This window comes from Thalassophryne amazonica, chromosome 14 (genome assembly GCF_902500255.1).
Source record: "Thalassophryne amazonica chromosome 14, fThaAma1.1, whole genome shotgun sequence".
Classification (NCBI taxonomy): domain Eukaryota; kingdom Metazoa; phylum Chordata; class Actinopteri; order Batrachoidiformes; family Batrachoididae; genus Thalassophryne; species Thalassophryne amazonica.
This window is the reverse complement of record NC_047116.1, coordinates 7,881,554-7,905,890: the sequence shown is the minus strand read 5'-3', so window position 1 is coordinate 7,905,890 and position 24,337 is coordinate 7,881,554. Positions and strand designations below refer to the sequence as shown.

General features: G+C 41.0%; 1 pseudogene; it reads right to left on the bottom strand.

Annotated features, from left to right (window-relative positions):
- Positions 1-11,226: 11,226 nt before the first annotated feature.
- LOC117525308 lies at positions 11,227-21,830 on the bottom strand (annotated as a pseudogene).
- Positions 21,831-24,337: the final 2,507 nt, after the last annotated feature.

Genomic DNA, 24,337 nt, shown 5'->3' with positions numbered 1-24,337 from the left:
CCAAGGCCCATGCAGCCCGCCGGCGTTCACCTGTCCCTGTATACCAGCCTGGGCTGGAGGTTTGGCTATCCTCCAAAGACATCCCACTGCAAGTGGAATCCCAAAAACTTAAGGACAAATTTATTGGACCGTTCCCCATCCTCAAAGTCCTCAGTCTGGCCGCGGTGAAGCTGAAGCTACAAGCTTCACTGCGGATCCATCCTGTCTTTCATGTGTCACGGATTAAGCCCTACCACACTTCACCACTCTGCACCCCCGGACCGGCGCCGCCTCCTGCCCGGATCATCAACGGGGAGCAGGCATGGACAGTTCGCCGGCTCCTGGACGTCCGTCGGAAGGGCCGGGGTTTCCAGTACTTGGTGGACTGGGAGGGGTATGGACCTGAGGAACGCTCCTGGGTGAAGAGGAGCTTCATCCTGGACCCGGCCCTCCTGGCCGACATCTACACCCGACACCCCAACAAGCCTGGTCGGGCGCCAGGAGGCGCCTGTTGAGGGGAGGGTCCTGTTGTGTGGGCCGCTGAAGAGGAGGTACTGCTGGCCCACCACCACCAGAGGGCACCCTGCTTGAGGTGCGGGCTTCAAGTACGAGAGGGCATCGGAGCAACCGGGAGTGACAGCTGTCACTCATCAACAGCACCAGCTGTCACTCATCATCACCACATCACCATAAAAGCCGGGCAGCAACTCCACCTCGCTGCAGAGATATCATCTTACGCTTAGGTAATATTCTCTGCTGTATCCAAAACTGTGACTTACGTCTGATCTGTTTTGCAGCCATATTCCTGTGGTGCACTCTCTGCTGGGTTGGCGTTCAGTGAGAGAAGCGACGTCTTTGCCTCTCACTCCATCCAGATAAGTGGTTAACAGGAGCTGCTAGTGTGTTCCTACTTCGGAGGTGGAGGTGCTCCCTCCTGGAGGAACTGTATCCGTGTCTGAGAATTTACTGGGTGTGTATCCACGCACCCACCATTAACTGTCTCTGCTTCCTGCCAGCAGTACCAGGTCTGACAGCTGGAGACGGCGGCCACCTGGGGACCCAGGACTTGGCGGCTTCGGTGTTCTTCAGATCCGTTGGCGGTGGAAGCCGTGTGGGACCCGGCTCTTCTCTGGACAGACATCTTCTATCCTCGAGCCTGCCCACACGTCACTTTTCGTATAATTGACTGTCATTCTCAAACTGCATTTGTCTGTATTCCGTTGTGCACAATTCGCAACATTAAATTGTTATATTTTGGCTTATCCATTGTCCGTTTATTTACGCCCCCTGTTGTGGGTCCGTGTCACTACACTTTCCCAACACATTGAGTCATATTACGATGTGTGATTGCGATGTAAAAAATGTGTGGTCTTTTAATTAGAGTTCCCTCCTCAAAGTTTAATGAGCAAACGCTTTGTGAAGTGTATCTTAACATATTTGTTGAGTAAATCAGTTAAAGTGCAAAACAAATGCTTTGTTTTGTAGCTGCAGGGTGTTATTTAGAGCATGAGAAAAGGATGTTGTTTGACCGAGTGGAGCGAGGTCCAAAATGTGCACCTGGCGTCGGCAGCAGTGCCGGCTGGGTGGGTCCAGGTGCATGTCCATCTGTGAAAAAGCAGCTGGGACAAGGTCTTCAAATCAGAGCAGTGTGCCTGCTGGAATTCACGAGCAGCTACCAGTTATGTGTGTGTGTGTATATATATATATATACACTCAACAAAAATATAAACGCAACACTTTTGGTTTTGCTCCCATTTTGTATGAGATGAACTCAAAGATCTAAAACTTTTTCCACATACACAATATCACCATTTCCCTCAAATATTGTTCACAAACCAGTCTAAATCTGTGATAGTGAGCACTTTCCTTTGCTGAGATAATCCATCCCACCTCACAAGTGTGCCATATCAAGATGCTGATTAGACACCATGATTAGTGCACAGGTGTGCCTTAGACTGCCCACAATAAAAGGCCACTCTGAAAGGTGCAGTTTTATCACACAGCACAATGCCACAGATGTCGCAAGATTTGAGGGAGCGTGCAATTGGCATGCTGACAGCAGGAATGTCAACCAGAGCTGTTGCTCGTGTATTGAATGTTCATTTCTCTACCATAAGCCGTCTCCAAAGGCGTTTCAGAGAATTTGGCAGTACATCCAACCAGCCTCGCAACCGCAGACCACGTGTAACCACACCAGCCCAGGACCTCCACATCCAGCATGTTCACCTCCAAGATCGTCTGAGACCAGCCACTCGGACAGCTGCTGAAACAATCGGTTTGCATAACCAAAGAATTTCTGCACAAACTGTCAGAAACCGTCTCAGGGAAGCTCATCTGCATGCTCGTCCTCCTCATCGGGGTCTCGACCTGACTCCAGTTCGTCGTCGTAACCGACTTGAGTGGGCAAATGCTCACATTCACTGGCGTTTGGCACGTTGGAGAGGTGTTCTCTTCACGGATGATGCGAAGGAGATGTGTTGCACTGCATGAGGCAAATGGTGGTCACACCAGATACTGACTGGTATCCCCCCCAATAAAACAAAACTGCACCTTTCAGAGTGGCCTTTTATTGTGGGCAGTCTAAGGCACACCTGTGCGCTAATCATGGTGTCTAATCAGCATCTTGATATGGCACACCTGTGAGGTGGGATGGATTATGTCAGCAAAGGAGAAGTGCTCACTATCACAGATTTCGACTGGTTTGTGAACAATATTTGAGGGAAATGGTGATATTGTGTATGTGGAAAAAGTTTTAGATCTTTGAGTTCATCTCATACAAAATGGGAGCAAAACCAAAAGTGTTGCGTTTATATACACACACATATATATATATGAGGTCTGTTAGAAAAGTATCCAACTTTTTTTTTTTTTTTTTTTTTTTTTTTTGCAAAAACCTGTTGGATTTGAATCGTGTGCTTGCATGAGCCAACCTGGAACCTTTGTGCGCATGCATGAATTTTTTCACGCCTGTCAATTGCGTCAGTTGCTGGCAAGCAGCATTTGTGTGAGGACGTGTATAGTGTTCTCGACGTATTTTCATTGCAAGGAAAATGACAGAGCTACTGGAGCAGCACTACCGCATCAAATTTTGCCAGAACTGGGCGACAGCCAGGTGGAAACCATTCGGAAGATTCAGACAGCTTTCGGTGGCTTTTCAGTCGTGTGACTGTTTGAGAAATTGTGGAAGAGCTGGGCATCATTTTTCAGAGTACAGCATGTCCTGTGAGACTTCAACACGGAGGTGCTTTTGCTCTGCCGTTAGCAGCTTCGGCACAAATTTCGCTGCCACTGTTTTCATGGCCAAATCTTCTGTCACAGTGGAATGTGCCGAAAAAGTGCTGATGTCCACCTCTTCCGCAATTTCTCGGATAGTCACAGGACGGTCCCACATCATCACAGCGTTCACTTTGGAAATGACCTGGTCATTTCAGCATGTTGATGGCCGACCGGAGCGTGGCTCGCTCTCCACCATTGTGTGGCCGTCTTTAAACCGGTTGTACCACTCCTTAATCTGTGTGATGCCCAGAGGATCGTCACCGAAAGCTGTCTGAATCTTCCGAATGGTTTCCACTTGGCTGTCACCCAGTTTCTGGCAAAATTTGATGCAGTAACGTTGCTCCAGTCGTTCTGCCATTTTCCTTGCATTGAAAATCCGTCGAGAGCACTACACATGTCCTCACACAAAGGCTGCTTGCCAGCAAATGACGCAATTGACAGGCGTGAAAAAAATCACGCATGCACACGAAGGTTCAAGGTTGGCTCATGCAAGCACACGTGATTCAAATCCATCAGGTTTTTGCAAAAAAAAAAGGTTGCCTACTTTTCTAACACACCTCGTGTGTGTGTGTGTGTATATATATATGTATATATATATATATATATATAATGTATGTATGTATAAAACATATAACAGAAAAGTTTTGTTTTGATTCATTGTAGTTTGATGAAGTTTGGGGCTTTTAAATAATCCCTGCTGGATTTCCATTTTCTTCAGCAAGGTGCATTGGCCACTTTTAGATTGTTTAAAAAAAAAATTGTCTTCAGTTTCCCCCCATGCTCTCCTATTGTTCTGTGCCACTTCAGTAGGGAATTGTCAGTCATCCGCACAAAAAAAGTAGTTTCGGCTATTGGTCACTGAAGGTAAAAGATCCAAACATGACATAATCTAGAGGGCCGTTCTGTTAGAGCGTAAACCTCTGCCAGCAATTTTCCAATTCCAAAAATTTTTACTTTGGAAAAAATTTTCAAGGTTAAAGTCCTGTTAGAAGTGGCATTTCATAAGCTAAAGTATAATACGAAATATAGATCAAAATGGCTTTTCAATGCTAAAATTAAATATCCGCTAAATCAGCAATATGGATCAGATGTGGATCAAACTTAGTCTGTTCACTGAGGGTGCCAGTTTGCACAACATTGACACAAATAAGAGTGATTGATGTATTTTTGATTGAGATATAATGCAACATGTACACCAAATGGCTTTTAAATATTAAATTTTATTGTCCACAAAATCCACAATCTGGATCAGATCCGGATCAAACTTTGTCAGGCGATAGTGAGTGTAACTCTGCACCTCACTTTCAAATATGTCTGATTCAGATATAATGTGAAATATGCATTAAATGGGGTTTTCAGTGGCCACAAAATCTGTAATCTGGATCCAATATTTTTCCTGACTTTGACCTATGACCTTGAAAATTGAATCTGTTCTTGCCTGTTATGATATGAATCCGCTGTAAAAAATTACATAATGATATATCACAAAATGTGTCTTCCAGGCTGTTCACTAACAAACGAGGTCAAAAACATTCGTTGGCAGAGGTAATAAACCCTGGAATTGAATTCTTCAGGGGGACGTAGCATTGTCATCACGTCTGCTAACTCCTCTTGTTCGCTTCGTATCTGCGACACTGCATGCACAGGGAGACCGGGGTTGGTAGTCACACGGGTTGGCTATCACAGTAATTATTTATTTTCGATTTTCTTTCAGACGTGGTGGTGTCCTTCTGTGAAGTTTCAGTTTGCAAGGTCAGAGAGGTTGACTTCTAAACATATGCATCTCTATTGTCTTCAGTGTTGAACCGTTCCATGAGCACGAGGGTTGTGTCTGTTACAACTGGAGTACAATCAAAGAGCCCGTTTGCACAGAGACACAGGATGGTAAGTACAATGTTCATTATTCTTTGTGTGCCCAGCTAAACCTGTGATGGTCAAAACACTGAAGCTGGTCCATTATATGTACGGAGGTTCAAAGACACAAAAATCAGGGTTTACAGCAACCAGAGTCCAAAGAGGCAGGCTGAACGGAAAAATCAGGGTCTGGCAACAAAAGGAAGGCAGTCAGACGCTGGAAAGCTCGGCATAACAAACAAGACAATCTAGCAAAGCGAAAGTGAAAAGAGGGTCAATCTATGTACTGGAGAGCAGTCAAGGAAACAAGAATCAGGTGAGGAACAGGCATGAAGGAAGCCACCAAAACACACAAAGCAGGAGAATTATTACAATTAAAGTGTCTCCTCCTTGGGGAATATCACTCCGAATCATCTAAGCATTTCATTGGCTGTTTAACATGCTGTGACTGATCATTAGCAGATGAGGCTGAAGTTAGTAGGTTTATCCAGAGGTGTAGCCATAAAAGAAACACTGGCTAAATTGAACAACGTTTATGAAGAATTTCTTTAGTTGACCTGTGACCTTGGAAAACAGAATTGGATAGTCAAGGTAAGACAGGATCTCAGACTCAGATAGACCTCAGGGGAGTCTGCAGGAAAACACCAGCAATTTCTTGAAATGGAAGTCGCCCACTGCTGTCTCAGCATCACTGAGATGGTCAAGGTGGTCCAAGGTAGCAATGATCTGCTGGTTTCAGAGTCCAGCCTTGATCCTGTTGCTGCAGCTGAACTCTCTCTGCTTCAGCAACTGAAGTGAAATTTTGGTGAACAGTAATGTGTCTTGCGCCATGTGAGTTTGGGTCACTCTTCTTCAGCCCTGGAATGCTCATGTATATTAGACAGCCCCTGGTTCTGTTATGGATTGGATCCGAATCATGCTATACTTTAACCACAGGTGTGATGTGACTTTTTATTTGATATTTTAAAAAACTCAGTGAGATCTGTTATGAATTAATAGGAATATTTTGTTTACAAAGTTTTACAAACTGCACAGCGGCTAAAAGTGCTCTGCATCCACAGCTTCTATGTGCACAGAGAACTGATCACATCAGCCATCCTCACAACCAGATGTGTGTGTGTGTGTGTGTGTGTGTGTGTGTGTGTGTGTGTGTGTGTGTGTGTGTGTGTGTGTGTGTGTGTGTGTGTGTGTGTGTGTGTGTGTGTGTGTGTTTTGTTGCAGGCAAAGCGTGACACATACAAAAGTAATTAATTTGACTTTGATGTATGGTTTATTTTTATTTTCCATGCAGTCGTCCTGCCACGAAGCTGTGAAACAGTTCAAAATGTTGAAATACAAAGTTTTAGAGCATTTTCTCCTGAAAATTACCTCTGTCCTCAAATGAAAATGACTGAATCGTAAATAATAATAAGAGCTTGCGCCGGTCACTCGATCATGGTACAGGGGTCCCAAAGTGCCAAATTTTGAGTCCACAGTGAAACAGGACATGTCAAATGGTGAACACTTCCTGGATCGACACTTTCTGGGTTGACAGTAGAGGAGGTCTTGTGGGATCTCACGGGCGTTCAGTGGCAAGTTGACACTGAAACAGGAAGTGCCAAATTTTGTGCCCACAAAATGTTTAACACTTCCTGGAGGTACAGCAGAGGATATTATCTGTTTTTCATTATTATTCTTGTGCGGGTATGTTTATCCTCTGGAAGGCTTTTGTGTAGCATTTTGTTTGTCTCAATAAAAAAGAAAAAGAAAATAAAAATAAAAAAAGAGAAAGAGGAGATCTCGCATAAATAGAGATCTCATGGGAAATGCTAAATGTTGAGTTGACATTGAATCTGGGAATGCTAAAGTGAGAGGCACCACGCACATTGACTTTATTAACTTTATTGACTTTTTTTAACAAAGCCCCCAGAAGCTGATGATTTTTTGCTATGCTAATGCTCCCCAGAAGCATTTACTAAAAATAAAGTGTGAAAGACCTAAATGAAATGGTGAGGACTTTCCAGGCATGTGAGATGCAAATCAAGAAAAATGCTTAAAGTGGCGGGGGGTTAAGAAGGCTGTAGTTGGGGGGGGGGAGTGTTTGGGGTGCAACACCCCCAGAAGGTGAAGGTTTTTAGCCATGCTAATGCTCCCCAGAAGCAAAAATGTCTGAAGGACCTAAATGACATGGTGAGATGCTGAAGAGCTTTGCTCGCTCATGTCTGCACCATATACATTTTAAATGGACTGCATTTATATGGCGCTTTTCCATCTGCATCAGTAGCTCAAAGCGCTTTACACATCAATGCCTCACATTCACCCCTATGTGAGGCTGCTGCCATACAATGCACCCACTACACACAGGGAGCAACTAGGGGATTAACTCATTCGATGCCATTGACTCTAAAACGCGTCTTTTCCGATAGTAACACCCCGCGCCAAAGACACATCATTGAGCCAGTTTCTTTTCTTCTCTTTTCTTTTCTTGTGGTATATTTTTTGTTGGCATGGACGTAGAACTCAATTTTCTATGGGTCTTGAAAAAACACTCAAATGCTAAAGAAATCCTGGCACTGGGATGTTCTGAACTTTGAAAATGGCTGGCACTCAATGAGTTAAGGACCTTGCCCAAGGGCCCTTAGTGATTTTCCAGGTCAGGCTGGGATTCAAACCCAGGATCCTGTGGTCAAAAGCCCACTGCTTAACCACTAGACCATCACCTCCCATATTAATGCTCTAATACAACCCCTGGCAGAAGTTATGGAATCACCGGCCTCGGAGGATGTTCATTCAGTTGTTTAATTTTGTAGAAAAAAAGCAGATCACAGACATGACACAAAACTAAAGTCATTTCAAATGGCAACTTTCTGGCTTTAAGAAACACTATAAGAAATCAGGAAAAAAAATTGTGGCAGTCAGTAACGGTTACTTTTTTAGACCAAGCAGAGGGAAAAAAATATGGACTCACTCAATTCTGAGGAAAAAATTATGGAATCATGAAAAACAAAAGAACGCTCCAACACATCACTAGTATTTTGTTGCACCACCTCTGGCTTTTATAACAGCTTGCAGTCTCTGAGGCATGGACTTAATGAGTGACAAACAGTACTCTTCATCAATCTGGCTCCAACTTTCTCTGATTGCTGTTGCCAGATCAGCTTTGCAGGTTGGAGACTTGTCATGGACCATTTTCTTCATCTTCCACCAAAGATTTTCAATTGGATTAAGATCCGGACTATTTGCAGGCCATGACATTGACCATATGTGTCTTTTTGCAAGGAATGTTTTCACAGTTTTTGCTCTATGGCAAGATGCATTATCATCTTGAAAAATGATTTCATCATCCCCAAACATCCTTTCAATTGATGGGATAAGAAAAGTGTCCAAAATATCAACGTAAACTTGTGCATTTATTGATGATGTAATGACAGCCATCTCCCCAGTGCCATAACCTGACATGCAGCCCCATATCATCAATGACTGTGGAAATTTACATGTTCTCTTCAGGCAGTCATCTTTATAAATCTCAGTGGAACGGCACCAAACAAAAGTTCCAGCATCATCACCTTGCCCAATGCAGATTCGAGATTCATCACTGAATATGACTTTCATCCAGTCATCCACAGTCCACGATTGCTTTTCCTTAGCCCATTGTAACCTTGTTTTTTCTGTTTAGGTGTTAATGATGGTTTTCGTTTAGCTTTTCTGTATGTAAATCCCATTTCCTTTAGGCGGTTTCTTACAGTTCGGTCACAGACGTTGACTCCAGTTTCCTCCCATTCGTTTCTCATTTGTTTTGTTGTGCATTTTCGATTTTTGAGACATATTGCTTTAAGTTTTCTGTCTTGACGCTTTGATGTCTTCCTTGGTCTACCAGTATGTTTGCCTTTAACAACCTTCCCATGTGTTTGTATTTGGTCCAGAGTTTAGACACAGCTGACTGTGAACAACCAACATCTTTTGCAACATTGCGTGATGATTTACCCTCTTTTAAGAGTTTGATAATCCTCTCCTTTGTTTCAGTTGACATCTCTCGTGTTGGAGCCATGATTCATGTCAGTCCACTTGGTGCAACAGCTCTCCAAGGTGTGATCACTTCTTTTCAGATGCAGACTAACGAGCAGATCTGATTTGATGCAGGTGTTAGTTTTGGGGATGAAAGTTTACAGGGTGATTCCATCATTTTTTCCTCAGAATTGAGTGAGTCCATATTTTTTTTCCCTCTGCTTGGTCTAAAAAAGTAACCGTTACTGACTGCCACAATTTTTTATTTCCTTATTTCTTATAGTGTTTCTTAAAGCCAGAAAGTTGCCATTTGAAATGACTTTAGTTTTGTGTCATGTCTGTGATCTGCTTTTTTCTACAAAATTAAACAACTGAATGAACATCCTCCGAGGCCGGTGATTCCATAATTATTGCCAGGGGTTGTAATAAAAATAATGGAATTATTGTGCTGCACTCTAGTGCAGGACATTTGGTGCTTGTGGTGCTGGTGGAATCAGTGGCTGCAAAGAAAACCTGCACCCACTTGGCCCTTTCTGGAACAAGTTGCCCACCTCTGAGCTACATTGTCTCAGTCCACGAAGCTGTAATTGGGTACCGGTGTCGCAGACCAAATGGTACCCCCCCTAAAAATTGGTCAGTCCTGCTTCCACTGCGCATGCATCATTTCAGACCTCAGCAGCTCTCTTCACCCAAAATGATCAAATGGATTAATGGGATTATTAACCAACAGATGACAAGGTAAAACCTCTTAAATCATTCTAAAGTCATTTTTATGCAAAAATGATGCCGTTTTAAGCAGTAACGAGGCGATAATCCGTGACGCATTGAAATGATGGCCATGCAGTGAACGCAACAGCTAGGGGCTCGTGTAACTGCAGCGCTCTGATCGCTTCTTCTGTCTTTCCTGATGAAATAATGCTGAATTTATGTGGAAATGAGTGTTGTACAAAAGTTTCAGATTTCCGTCACTGAGATAGATGATGACTGGATTGCAGTTTGAAGCAGAAACGAGGTGATAATTTGTGAGCCGCGGCTGATGATGCATGTGCAGTGAAGTCAGGGTGTACCAATTTTTCGGTGGGACCATTCGGTCTGCAACACTGGCATCAGCTGGGGAAGTAACCTGCAGAAAGAATCAAGAAATGAGCACAGACACCAATGAGCCTCGGGGCCAATACTGGATTTACTTACTTTTGCTTGAAACAGATTTACTGTACCATACCGTTCCGTTTCTATTTCTTAAAAATGGATCTAAATGAAATCTAAAGCATATTACTGAGAATATGACTGAGAAATGTTCATGTAATCATCCTCGACTTTTCAAAAGAAACCTCGCTGTTAAAGTTGTGATTTAGTTCTGTTAAACTTCAAGGTGTATGTACTTATGTGCGCCATTGTTTTGACTTTTCTATTTTTATTTTATTTATTGTATGATTTAGAGATTACTTTTGACTGAAAATTTAAAGGGCATCATTTTCGCAATTTTAATATGAAGAAGTCTGAATTGTTTTTTTTTTTTTATTAACATCTTCAGTCATCACAGTTTACAATTACTGCTCTTTTTTATGGGAGATAAAATAAATAAAATAAATTTAATAATAAAATATTTTTTTTAAATTTGATGTCAAAGTTCCAGCGTTACAAAAAATTGAAGGGTTCACAAACTCATGAGCACCACTGTATCTAAAAATGAACATTTAAATTAGTATATACTTTATGATAACTGTCAAACATGCTTATATGGTTTTTTAATTTAAACAGTTATTACATTCTTGAACTTTATCACGTTTTATGTTAGTGGTGATTTCTAACATTACTGATTAATACAATTTTTCTTCTGACCTTTCGCTTGAAGAGGAAATGACATCTTTAAGTGTCTGTAGATTTACATGTTTGTAGTTATGTTATATCTGTTTTTCAACAGTACATATGGATCTGCGGTTGTGTATTTGTCAAAGAAACGTGGATGTTTCCCAGAAATCAGATGAAACAAATGCTAAAACGTTCAGTGTGATCATGAATTCACTTTTTTGGATAGAAAAAGTTTGTGATTTTTTTTTTTGAAGCTTCTTTTATTTTTAGACTAAATTCACATATATGAATTTAAGCATTATTTGTTTTAAACAAAACAAATCAGTTCTTTACGAATCCCTTCCCTTTTACTTGACAGAACAGCTTCTTAAAGTGTTTTGAAATTTCTTTCATTTTCAGTCCATATATAAGTGGATTAAACAGAGGATGACAGACAATAACTTGTAAAGACATTATTAAACAAATAATTTTTGGAATATTTGATTCCAGTCGGACCATAATGACATCAGTTATAATCATACATGAAAAGGTGATTAACACCAGCAGGTGGGGTAAACAGGTCTCTGCAGCTTTTTTCCTCACATCTGCACTACTTTGGTAACAGATTCTAAGAATCTTTGTGTATGTAAAAAGTATGAAGAGGACAGGTAAAATTTCAACATTGAACAAAACCATAACACCATATAGAGTTAGTATTGTTGATCTCACACACTGGAGTTTTTGCACTGAATTATTACAAAAATTCCTTTCAAAGTAAAGTCACAAAGCTTCCTGTTGGCACTCAGTGCGACTGCGATCAGAACATGACAAGCTGGCACAAGCCAAGCTGAAACCAGAGCGATAATGATGTTTGTTTTTCTCATGATGGTGTGATATTGCAGAGGTTTACATATAGACACAAACCTGTCATAAGACATGGCTGCTAAGAGGAAAAACTCAGAACCTCCTAAAGAGTAAAACAGAAAACACTGAGACACACAGCCTACATATGATATCACCTGTTTTTCAGATAAAAAAATCAATTAAAAGCTTTGGGTAGAATGCAGTACTAAAAAGAACTGCATTCACTAATAAAGCTGCAGTGAAAATGTACATTGGTTCATGGAGGTCGTTATGAAGGTAGATCAGACAAACAATAGTAGAATTGCAGCAGATTGTTAGAATATAAACTGCAAACAAGATCATAAAATAAAGATATCTGTATTTGTGTAATTCCACATGACCACCAAGAGTTATATACAACCCCTGGCAAAAATTATGGAATCATCGGCCTCGGAGGATGTTCATTCAGTTGTTTAATTTTGTAGAAAAAAAGCAGATCACAGACACGACACAAAACTAAAGTCATTTCAAATGGCAACTTTCTGGCTTTAAGAAACACTGTAAGAAATCAAGAAAAAAAGATTGTGGCAGTCAGTAACGGTTACTTTTTTAGACCAAGCAGAGGAAAAAAATATGGACTCACTCAATTCTGAGGAAAAAATTATGGAATCACCCTGTAAATTTTCATCCCCAAAACTAACACCTGCATCATATCAGATCTGCTCGTTAGTCTGCATCTAAAAAGGAGTGATCACACCTTGGAGAGCTGTTGCACCAAGTGGACTGACATGAATCATGGCTCCAACACGAGAGATGTCAATTGAAACAAAGGAGAGGATTATCAAACTCTTAAAAGAGGGTAAATCATCACGCAATGTTGCAAAAGATGTTGGTTGTTCACAGTCAGCTGTGTCTAAACTCTGGACCAAATACAAACAGCATGGGAAGGTTGTTAAAGGCAAACATACTGGTAGACCAAGGAAGACATCAAAGCGTCAAGACAGAAAACTTAAAGCAATATGTCTCAAAAATCGAAAAATGCACAACAAAACAAATGAGGAACGAATGGGAGGAAACTGGAGTCAACGTCTGTGACCGAACTGTAAGAAACCGCCTAAGGAAATGGGATTTACATACAGAAAAGCTAAACAAAAGCCATCATTAACACCTAAACAGAAAAAAAACAAGGTTACAATGGGCTAAGGAAAAGCAATCGTGGACTGTGGATGACTGGATGAAAGTCATATTCAGTGATGAATCTCGAATCTGCATTAGGCAAGGTGATGATGCTGGAACTTTTGTTTGGTGCCGTTCCAATGAGATTTATAAAGATGACTGCCTGAAGAGAACATGTAAATTTCCACAGTCATTGATGATATGGGGCTGCATGTCAGGTAAAGGCACTGGGGAGATGGCTGTCATTAAATCATCAATAAATGCACAAGTTTACGTTGATATTTTGGACAATTGAAAGGATGTTTGGGGATGATTAAATCATTTTTCAAGATGATAATGCATCTTGCCATAGAGCAAAAACTGTGAAAACATTCCTTGCAAAAAGACACATAGGGTCAATGTCATGGCATAGGGTCAATGTCAACGAGCAGATCTGATTTGATGCAGGTGTTAGTTTGGGGGATGAAAATTTACAGGTTGATTCTATAATTTATTCCTCAGAATTGAGTGATTCCATATTTTTTTCCTCTGCTTGGTCTAAAAAAGTAACCGTTACTGTCACAATCTTTTTTTCTTGATTTCTTATAGTGTTTCTTAAAGCCAGAAAGTTGCCATTTGAAATGACTTTAGTTTTGTGTCATGTCTGTGATCTGCTTTTTTTTCTACAAAATCAAACAACTGAATGAACATCATCCGAGGTCAGTGATTCCATAATTTTTGCCAGGGGTTGTATGTCAGGTTTAGTTCCTTCATTTTTTTAAAATATTCATTCATATGACCATGACTGGATTGTTTGTTTTAGCAATAGTTACCCATCATTCAACACATTTCATCTGTAGATTAGTAAGTGTAGCCTGTTGATAGAAAGATTTTTATAGAGCTTGTATCATCCTCTGTGGATCTAATTAAAGTCTTCACCAAGAGCAGCAAACGTAAACAACTTCAGCAAACTGTGGAGGCCTGGGGTCATGACACAGTGACATCCTGACCAAAAACCTAAAATTCTGCCAGTGTATGTAAACATTTGAGCACAGCTGTACATGCATCTATGTACAACCCCAATTCCAATGAAGTTGGGACATTGTGTAAAATGTAAATAAAAACCGAATACAATTATTTTAAAATCCTGACTGCAGCATGTTTTAAAAAGCTGGGACAGTGGTATGTTTACCACTGTGTTACATCACCTTTCCTTCTAACAACACTCAATAATTATTTGGGAATTGAGGACACTAAATGTTGAAGCTTTCTACGTGGAATTCTTTCCCATTCTTGCTTGATGTACAACTTCAGTTGTTCAACAGTCCGGGGTCTCCGTTGTTGTATTTTGCGCTTCATAATATGCCACACATTTTCATTGAGCAACAGGCCTGGACTGCAGGCAGGCCAGTCTAGTACCCGCACTCTTTTTCTATGAAGCCACGCTGTTGTAACACGTGCAAAATGTGTCTTGGCATTGTCTTGCTGAAATAAGCAGGGACGTCCCTGAAAAAGATTTTGCTTGGATGGCAGCATGTGTTGCTCCAAAACCTGAATGTTTCTTTCAGCATTGATGGTGCCATCACAGATGTTAAGTTGCCCATGCCATGGGCACTAACACATCACAGATGGTACCATCACAGATGCTGGCTTTTGAACTTTTGAGCTGGGAACAATCTTGATTGTCTTTTTCCTCTTTTGTCCAGAGGACACGACGTCCATGATTTCCAAAAACAATTTGAAATGTGGACTCATCAGACCACAGCACACTTTTCCAAGTTGTGTCTGTTCATTTCAACTGAGCTTGGGCCCAGAGAAGGTGGCGGTGCTTCTGGATGTTGTTGATGTATGGTTTTCGCTTTGCTTTTAACTTGCACTTGTAAATGCAGCAACCAACTGTGTTAACTGACAATGGTTTTCTGAAGTGTTCCTTAGCCCACGCGGTAAGATCTTTTCCAGAATGATGTCAGTTTTTAATGCAGTGCCACTTGAGGGATCAAAGGTCACAGTCATTCAGTGTTGGTTTTCTGCCTTGCCGCTTACATGTAGAAAGTTCTCCAGATTCTCTGAATCTTGTGATTACATTATGGACTGTAGATGATGGAATGCAGCAGTGATCACTTTCTGCATGCACTTATTATTTATAACAATATGAGTGTAGGAATGACAATCCATCCCTTCTTTACATGTAGAAACAGGTAGATGATTCACATGATTATATAACAGATCTTCTGGAATGCGAAATTTCCATTGTGCATCAGCAGCAGCTGCACCTGGTGGAAATTCCAGGGGTGGGCAACGAGGGCCGAGATGCTGCAGATTTTCCTTGTAACCAATCACATCAGCAGGTGGGTTGCTGATGAGCTTCTCCTCTGCACAGAAACACCTGATTATCAATGAAATCTCCTGCTGAGGTGATTGGTAGCAAGGAAAACATGCAGTGTCTCGGCCCTTCATGGCAAGTGATTGCCCACCCACGAAATAACCGCACATTGGGAGTCAATGCGCAACGTTGTATAGTAGATGAAAATGAGGAGGGAATTTTGTTTATTTTTATTTCTTGCAAAACATTTTCATCTTGTTTTTATTTGCCAACAGCAATGCACATTTACACAGTTTTAGTCATTGTTTTTACAACATTAGTTCTGTCTCTTCATCGTCTCGTCTTAGTCATGAGGAAAAAGGGTTGTTGACAAACATATTTCATCTCATTTTGTCTGATGAAATTAACAGTAGTCTACATATAGGGTCCCACAACTGACAGTGCATGTCAGAGCACAAACCAAGCATGGTGTCAAAGTAATTGTCTGTACGAGGTCTGTCAATAAAGTAACGGTCCTTTTTATTTTTTTTCAAAAACTATATGGATTTCATTCATATGTTTTTACGTCAGACATGCTTGAACCCTCGTGCGCATGCGTGAGTTTTTCCACGCCTGTCGGTTACGTCATTTGCCTGTGAGCACACCTTGGGAAGGAGTGGTCCCGCCCCCTCGTCGGATTTTCATTGTCTGGAAATGGCGGAATGAGAAGGTCTTTTTTTCCATCAGAATTTTTTCAGAAGCTGTTAGAGACTGGCACCTGGAAACCATTTGAAAAATTTATCTGGCTTTCAGTGAAAATTTTACGGCCTCCACAGAGAATAAGGACTGTTACTACAGTTTTAGGGACTGCTTTAAGGACGGTCGGTGCGCCGCACTCTGAGCTGCAACGATGAGGCACAAACCACCGGATAATTTCTAAACGGATGGCTCTGTGGATACGAGACCGTCGTGTGCTCTTTCTCTGGTTATCACAAGAGCTGGACATCAGCCATTTTCTGGCAGATTTCACTTTTTTTTTTTCCCCAATTATTTTTATTAAAGTTTTTCATACAGCAGAATTTTAACAGAGGTACACTTCACTGGGGTGTAGGCAGAACTTATTGACTTCATGGTGTACATATATGCATGAGCGTACTCAATGCGATATACATATATGCAATTATAGAAAAATAACAAGAACAGATAACAGAACCAATAAAAAAAAAGTCCTGTGAAAGTATAAATATGTGACATATAGTACAATGAAATGCTTGCAAGGGCCATTAGGAGGAGGGCTGTCCAAATCCAAGGTGGTTAAATTAATTGATTTATAAATGGTGTTTATCTTTTTTCATAGTAGTTAATAAAAGGTTGCCAAATTGAGTAAAACAGGTGTTCTTTTTTTCTCAGAGAATTTTAGTTTTTCCAATTGCAAGTATTGCATAATTTCTCTTAAAAGGTTTTGATGAGTAGGAGGGTTCTTATTTTTCCAATTAAGCAAAATTAAGTGTCTTGCCAGAAGTAGCACAAAACATAGCTCATTGGTTTGAAAATTATTTAGGCTTACCCCAGTAGGAACAACACCAAATAATGACATTATTGGATCAATAGGGAGTTTCTTCTTGAAAATTTCAGACAAAGTGTCGATAGTTTTGGTCCAATATGGGTTGATGATAGGACAGTTCCAAAATGTATGTGACAGTGAAGCTGGAGAGAACCCACAACGTTCATAGGCAGCATTTACTCTTGGAAACATCTTAGACAGTTTTTGTTTAGACAAGTGTAAGCGATGAAGGATCTTGAACTGTAGTAGTCCATGTCTCACACAAACTGAGGAGGAATGAACCTGTTCCTGAGCTTCAGTCCATTGGTCTTCTGTGATGTTTATTCCCAAGTCTTTGCTCCAAGCATCCTTTATGTGATAAAGTGATGTTGTACGTTCAAACTGTGAAAGGTTATTGTATACCTTAGTTATCGATCCCTTTTTTAGTGGGTTGTTTAAAAGTATATTATTCAAGGGATATTCGGAGGGTTGATTGGGAAAGGAGGGAAAATTTGTCTTTGTGAAGCTACGAATCTGCAGATATTTAAAAAAGTCTCTATTATCAATGTTAAATTTATGCTTTAGCTGTTCAAATGTTGAGAAAATATTATCCGTAAAAAGATCTTTAATGGAGTGCACCCCTTTGTGGTCCCATGATTGAAACATTTTGCCTGTGAGAACTTTGTGTGCATGGTTATCAATTAATGGTGTTAGAATTGAGCACTGGTTCCAGTGAAAATGTTTTCTAATTTGTGACCAGATTTTCAATGAGTGTGACACTACTGGGCTATGACATTTAAAGCTAGAGAGGTCGGAGGTGTGAAATAGTATTGATTTTAATGCATTAGGGGAGAAAGCTTGGTTTTCCATCCGTTCCCAATCAGATTTGTGATTTCCATTCCAAAATGATATACAACGAATATTGCAAGACCAGTAATAAAGACGAAGATTGGGTAGATCCATCCCTCCCATTGATTTTGGTCTTTGTAAAAAAGATTTTTTAATTCTCGGGGTCTTTTTGTTCCAAGTGAAGGAGGTAAATAAAGAATCTAACATTGTGAAAAAACTTTTACTTATCAGAATTGGGGTACATTGAAATAAAAATAAGTATTTGGCAGAATGTTCATTCTGATTATATTAATTCAGCCCGCAAGAGATATGGGCAGGTTGGACAATTTCTCAATCTGTTTTTTAGTTTGCTGGTATAGGGTCATAAAGTTTTTACTGAAGAGACCAGAAATTTCTTCTGATATTTATGCCAAGGTATTTAAAACAGTTGGAGACAGCAAAAGGGTAAGCAGTCAATGTATTAACTTGTCTTTTTGCCTCAGTACTGATAGGAAACAATATGCTTTTTGATAAATTTATTTGTATCCTGACACATCTCCAAAATTTTTTAGTATGGTCATTATCTTGGGCAAAGATTGAGATGGATCTGATATATACAACAATAAGTCATCTGCATGCAAAGATACTTTGTGTTCTGAGTTTCCTCGAGTAATCCCTTTATTGTTATGTGTCGACGCGGGTTGAGGAGCGGACCTGCGTCTGACGGAACCCAGCGCTAAAACAACCAGAAAGCGGTTCCAATAACAAAACCATTTATTTTTTCACCCTTTGGTGCATAACAAAGTGCACAAACAAAAGCTGCGTCAGTCTGGCGGAGTGAAGGATGGCACGCTCTCCAGCGCCCAAAAGGATCGAAGCCCGGTGCTTCTGGACCCACGTTCACCGCCAAAGACCCCCCAGGTAGACACGACAAACCGACTCTCTGCGAAGGATAGAAAAGGTGAGGTAAGTCAGCAGCTACAACTAATATCCTTCAAAAGGCACACACTATCAGCAACAGCTTCTCACAACGGGTGGAGGATCATCAGTCCGCATGCCACAGCAGTGAGAAGCGAGCTGCACAATTCTCATCAAAGTTCAAATATACTGCATAACAAAATACCAAGTTACTATTAACAATTATTCAGACAATTAATCACGTCTGATGTGTGCTGACAGCATGTGTCCCTCACCCTTCCTCCTTCACAGGCACGATGTGTCAAACCCAGGCGCGGTCCTCAGCGTCTCACAAACGAACATCACAAGGTCGAGTTCCCTGCAATTCTGCTTGAATCACACATGGCTTAAATGCAGAATGCAATCTCATTATCTGCTTCAGCTGAAAGTCTTTAAGGTTGCACGTGAGCACCATCCACAGGTGCTGCACATAACGTTGATGAGGGTGAAGGACTCTTCTGCCAGCACCTTCTCCACAGACAATAAATCAGTTTGCATACCACCTGGAGAGCAAAGAAAAGAAAAGAACACCAAAACGTCCAGCCACACCCCCCCAACACACAACATTTATATTCTTTTGTGGAGCGTAATGAAATAGCAAGTGGTTCTATGGCCAAAGCGAATAAGAGGGGAGATAAGGGACATCCTTGGCGTGTGGAACGGTGAAGAGAAAAGGGACTTGAGTCTTTATTGTTGGTGCGCACAGTAGCTCTTGGGTGAGCATACAATAATTTTACCAAGGCATGTATTGGGGCCGAATCCAAACCTTGACAGGGCCGAGAACAGGAAATCCCACTTGACCCTGTCAAAGGCTTTCTCTGCATCCAATGATACTAGTATTTCTAATTCTTTATTGTTTGGGTTTTGGGTGTAAATAATATTGAATAGTTGTCTGGTATTGAAAAATAACTGTCTGTCTTTTATAAACCCTGTTTGGGCCAGTATTTTATTATCCACATTTAATAGACTTATGGGTCTATATGAACCTGGATTAAGTGGGTCTTTGTTACTTTTGTGAATCAGGGAAATACATGCCTCATATAGTGTTGGAGGTAGAGAACCTGTTGTTAGTGCTTCATTATAAACATCTAAAAGCAGAGGGGTAATCTGATCTAAAAATGTTTTGTAAAATTCAGCACTGTAACCATCGGGGCCAGGGCATTTACCATTTTGCATATTCAGGATGGCTTGTTTTACCTCCTCTTTCGATATGGGTCGGTCTAATTTTTTCTTATTTTCTAGGCTTATAGTGGGTATTTGAAGATTTGAGAAGAAGTTTTCTATTAATTTGACATCATTTTGGGATTCTGAGGAATACAATTTAGAATAGAAATTCTTGAATGTATTATTTATTATGTCTGGATCTTTTGTTATTTGTCCTGTATCTGTTCTAATTTCTGGAATTAGCCTGGACATTGCTACTTCTTTAATTTGCTGAGCTAACAGTTTTCCTGTTTTTTCTCCGTATTCATATTGTTTGTGTCTCAGTTGTGTCAGTTGTTTCATCGTTTCATTTGTGTATAAAAGGTTGAGTTTTGTCTGTATTGATTGTCTTTTCTTATACAAGTCTGGTGATGGGGAAGTGGCATAGATTTGATCAATTTCAACAATTTCTTGGGTTAGTTTTGTTTCCTCTTCCCTACGCTGTTTGTTTATCAGACTATTCATTGAAATAATTTGGCCTCTTAGGTATGCCTTTAATGTTTCCCATAGGGTGGATCTTTAAATCTCAGGTTCATCATTTATTTGGAGGAATAATTTAATTTGCGTTTGCAATTCATCTACTGTTTTTTTGTTTGATAGGAGCATGTTGTTAAATCGCCATTTTTTAGTTGGTAAACTGTATCCTATCTCTAAATGGAATGATACTGGACTATGGTCAGATATAACAATTGCTTCATAATCACAATGTTTGATATTTGTCAGAAAGGAGTAGTCAACCAGAAAGAAATCTATTCTAGAGAACGAATGGTGTACTGGGGAGAAATAGGAATATTTTCTTGTGTTTGGAGCTAAGGTTCTGAATGGGTCAATCATTTTGAAGGTGTTTTTAAATCTTTGAATAGTTTTGGTTGATTTTGATATGTTAAGTGCTTTTTGGGAGGATCTATCAATTGTAGGGTCTAATACTTGATTAAAATCTCCACCAATAATCAAACGATGAGAGTCCATGTTAGGGATTGCAGTGAAAAAATTAGAAATAAAAGTTTCATCATCAATATTGGGGGCATATATACAAGCTAGAATAACCGGGTTATTATATAATTTTCCAGCAACAATTATATATCTTCCACGAGGGTCAGATATCACTTTTGATGCTATGAAGGGAACTGTCTTTTTAATAATAATGGCTGCCCCTCTATTTTTTCCAGAAAACTTTGAATGATATACTTGACCTATCCATTTAGCATGTAATCGCTTATGGTCTTGATCTTTTAAGTGAGTTTCTTGTAGAAATCCAATATCCATTTCTAGATTTTTAAGATGAGACAACACATTTCCATGCTTGATGGTACCACTGAGACCTTTACAGTTCCAAGAAATCATTTTAACCAAGATTTGGTGTCCGATATTTTTTAAGCGCTTAGCCATGATTATTTAATTGGAAAAATATAGCTACTCATTTTTGTGTTTTTGGACAGCCTCCGATTAAGACTAAGGTTAAATTGTATACAGATGCAGGCAAAAACATATAAACAAAAACTCTTGAACCCCACGAACCCCAATCCCTCCCTGTGCTCCCCTGAACTAACTACTCTGTAAGAACTATGACAGAGTAAAAGCTTGAACCGAGTCAAAAAGTGTCTAAACTCAGAGGAGTGCTTGAGTGTAAACATTAGACTTACCACTAAGCTCCTATTTTCCTTTTTTTTTGTTGTTGTTGTTTTTTCAGACCATATTACTTATGATTAGGCCATTACAAATGTAATAGACACCAGATAATATTATAATATTCTTGTTTCAAATTATAAATGTAGTTAAGATTATGTGCAAGGTACCTGGTAAATTGTTTATTTCAGTCTGCTTGTGCCATTGCATCGAGTGCCATTTTGATACAATTTTTCAATTCCCTTCTCGATGAGATGCCAGGTATTTTTCCGCTGCATCTGGGTCAGTGAAAGTTGTTTTGGAGCCGTCCTGTGTGATCACGAGCTTTGCTGGGAAAAGCATTCAGTACTGGATTCCGGCGTTGCAACGTTTGGCTTTAACTTGGTTGAAGGCGGCTCGTTGTTTTCCCACCTCTGGGCTCATATCGGGGAAGATGTGGACCTGGGTTCCTTCGTATGACAGCTTGCCTTTGGCCCGGGACAGAGACATAATTTTACTTATATCCGAGTAATAGTGGAGGCGGGCGATTATGGGTCGGGGACGTTTGCCACTGCGCGGTTTCGGGGCAGGGCTCCTGTGAGCTCAGTCGATAACAATAGGAGTGGAGAAGTTTTCCTCACCAAGCACTTCAGAAAGGAATCTGGATGTAAACTCGGTTGGATTGTTGGACTCAGCTCCCTCCGGGATATTTAAAATTCTTATATTCTGGCGGCGGCTTCTGTTCTCCAGATCAAGTACTTTATCCTGCATTTTTTTATGCTCAGCGGCGAAAGACTGGTATGATTTCTCAAGAGTCATGAGTTTATCCGAGGTGTCATTAAGGGACTGTTCCATGGTGGTCTGTGTATGAGCCACTTCTGCTTGCTGTGAGAATAGTTTATCAACTTTCTCGGTTAGCTCGTCACGTATAACATTGATGTCCGCTTTGGTGGTTTCCCGCAGGGCAGAAATATCATCACGTATTTCTTTGCGGAGACCTTCCATCGCTGTTTTGATTATTGTCTGCATGCTGTCTCTGTATCCACCGAACTCAGCTCTCAATTCCGCCCGTAAAGTGCCCAGAGATATCGGCGTTTCATCTGTTAGCTCCTTGGTGTTAGCTTTAGCTGGTCCGTCTTTTCCTCCGGCAGCGGTGTGGGTGTCGTCTTCTAGCGTCGTCTGGGTATAGAGTTTGTTTCTTTTGGAGTTCATGTTTGCTCCAGTGAAGTTACGGCACCTTTAGTTGTAATTACTGGTCTGAAATTTTTTAATTTAGTTGTACGTGCAAGGAGCTGGTCTTTCGCGCTGCTTACTCCATACGACCGGAAGCGGAAGTCTCGGCAGATTTCACTTTTAACAAGAGATTTTGTCATGGAAAGCCTCCGCGTGGCTTTCCATGACAAAATCTCTTGTTAAAAGTGAAATCTGCCGGAACATGGCTGATGTCCAGCTCTTGTGATAACCAGAGAAAGAGCAGTGGTTTGTGCCTCATCATCGCAGCTCGGAGCGCGGCGCGCCGACCACCCTTAAAGCAGTCCTTAAAGCTGTAGTAACAGTCCTTATTCTCTGTGAAGCCCGTAAAATTTTCACCGAAAGCCAGATAAATTTTTCAAATGATTTCCAGGTGCCAGTCTCTAACAGCTTCTGAAAAAATTCTGATGGGAAAAAAAGTCCTTTTCATTCCGCCATTTCCAGACAATGAAAATCCGACGAGGGGGCGGGACCACTCCTTCCCAAGGCGTGCTCACAGGCGAATGACGTAACCGACAGGCGTGGAAAAACTCACGCATGCGCACGAGGGTTCAAGCATGTCTGACATAAAAAACATATGAATGAAATCCATATAGTTTTTGAAACAAATAAAAAGGACCGTTACTTTATTGACAGACCTCGTAGACCTCCGAGACTTTCGAGGATTGTCTCGAGGCACAAATCTGTGGAAGGGTACAGAAACATTTCTGCTCCTTTGAAGGTCCCAGTGAGCACAGTGGCCTCCACCGTCATTTATGGAAGAAGATCAGATCCACCAGGACTTTTCCTAGAGCTGGCCGCCTGTCTAAACTGAGCACTCGGTGGAGAAGGGCCGTAGCCAGGGAGGTGACCAAGAACCCATTGGTCACGCTGTCAGAGCTCCAGCATTCCTCTGTGGAGAGAGGAGAACCTTCCAGAAGGACATCCATCTCTGCAGCAGTCCACCATTCAGGCCTGTATGATAGAGTGGCCAGACGGAAGCCACTCCTTAGTAAAAGGCACATGGCAGCCCACCTGGAGTTTCCCAAAAGGAACCTAAAGGACTCTCAGTCCATCAGAAAAAAAATTCTCTGTTCTGATGAGACAAAGTTTGAACTCTTTGGTGTGAATGTCAGATGTCATGTTTGGAGAAAACCAGGCACCATCCCTACAGTGAAGAATGGTGGTGGCAGCATCATGCTGTGGGAGTGTTATTCTGCGGAAGGAACTGGGAGACTAGTCAGGTTTAATGGAAAGATGAATGCAGCAATGTACAGACACATTCTGGATGAAAACCTGCTCCAGATTGTTCTTGACCTCAAACTGGGACGACTGTCCGACAGTGACCCTAAGCACACAGCCAAGATATCAAAGGAGTGTCTTCAGGACGACTCTGTGAATGTCATTGAGTGGCCCTGCCAGAGCCCAGACCTGAATCGGATTGAACATCTCTGGAGAGATCTGAAAATGGCTGTGCACTGATTTTCCCCATCCAACCTGATGGAGCTTGAGAGGTGCCGCAAAGGGGAATGGACAAACTCCCCAAAGATAGGTGCACCAGCTTGGTGCATCATATTCATAAAGACTTGAGGCTTTAATAGCTGCATTCTAAGATCCATGGGGTGCTGCGGTAGGTTGGTTGTGCTCATGTGCGGCTTTGCGATACCCAGATTTAAAATTTGAGACCTGGTCACTTTTTGGCTATGGGACATTTCTGCCAGAGAAATTACTTAAATTTGATGAATCTTTCGAGACTTAGATTGTAGACATGCTTGTGTATAACTGTT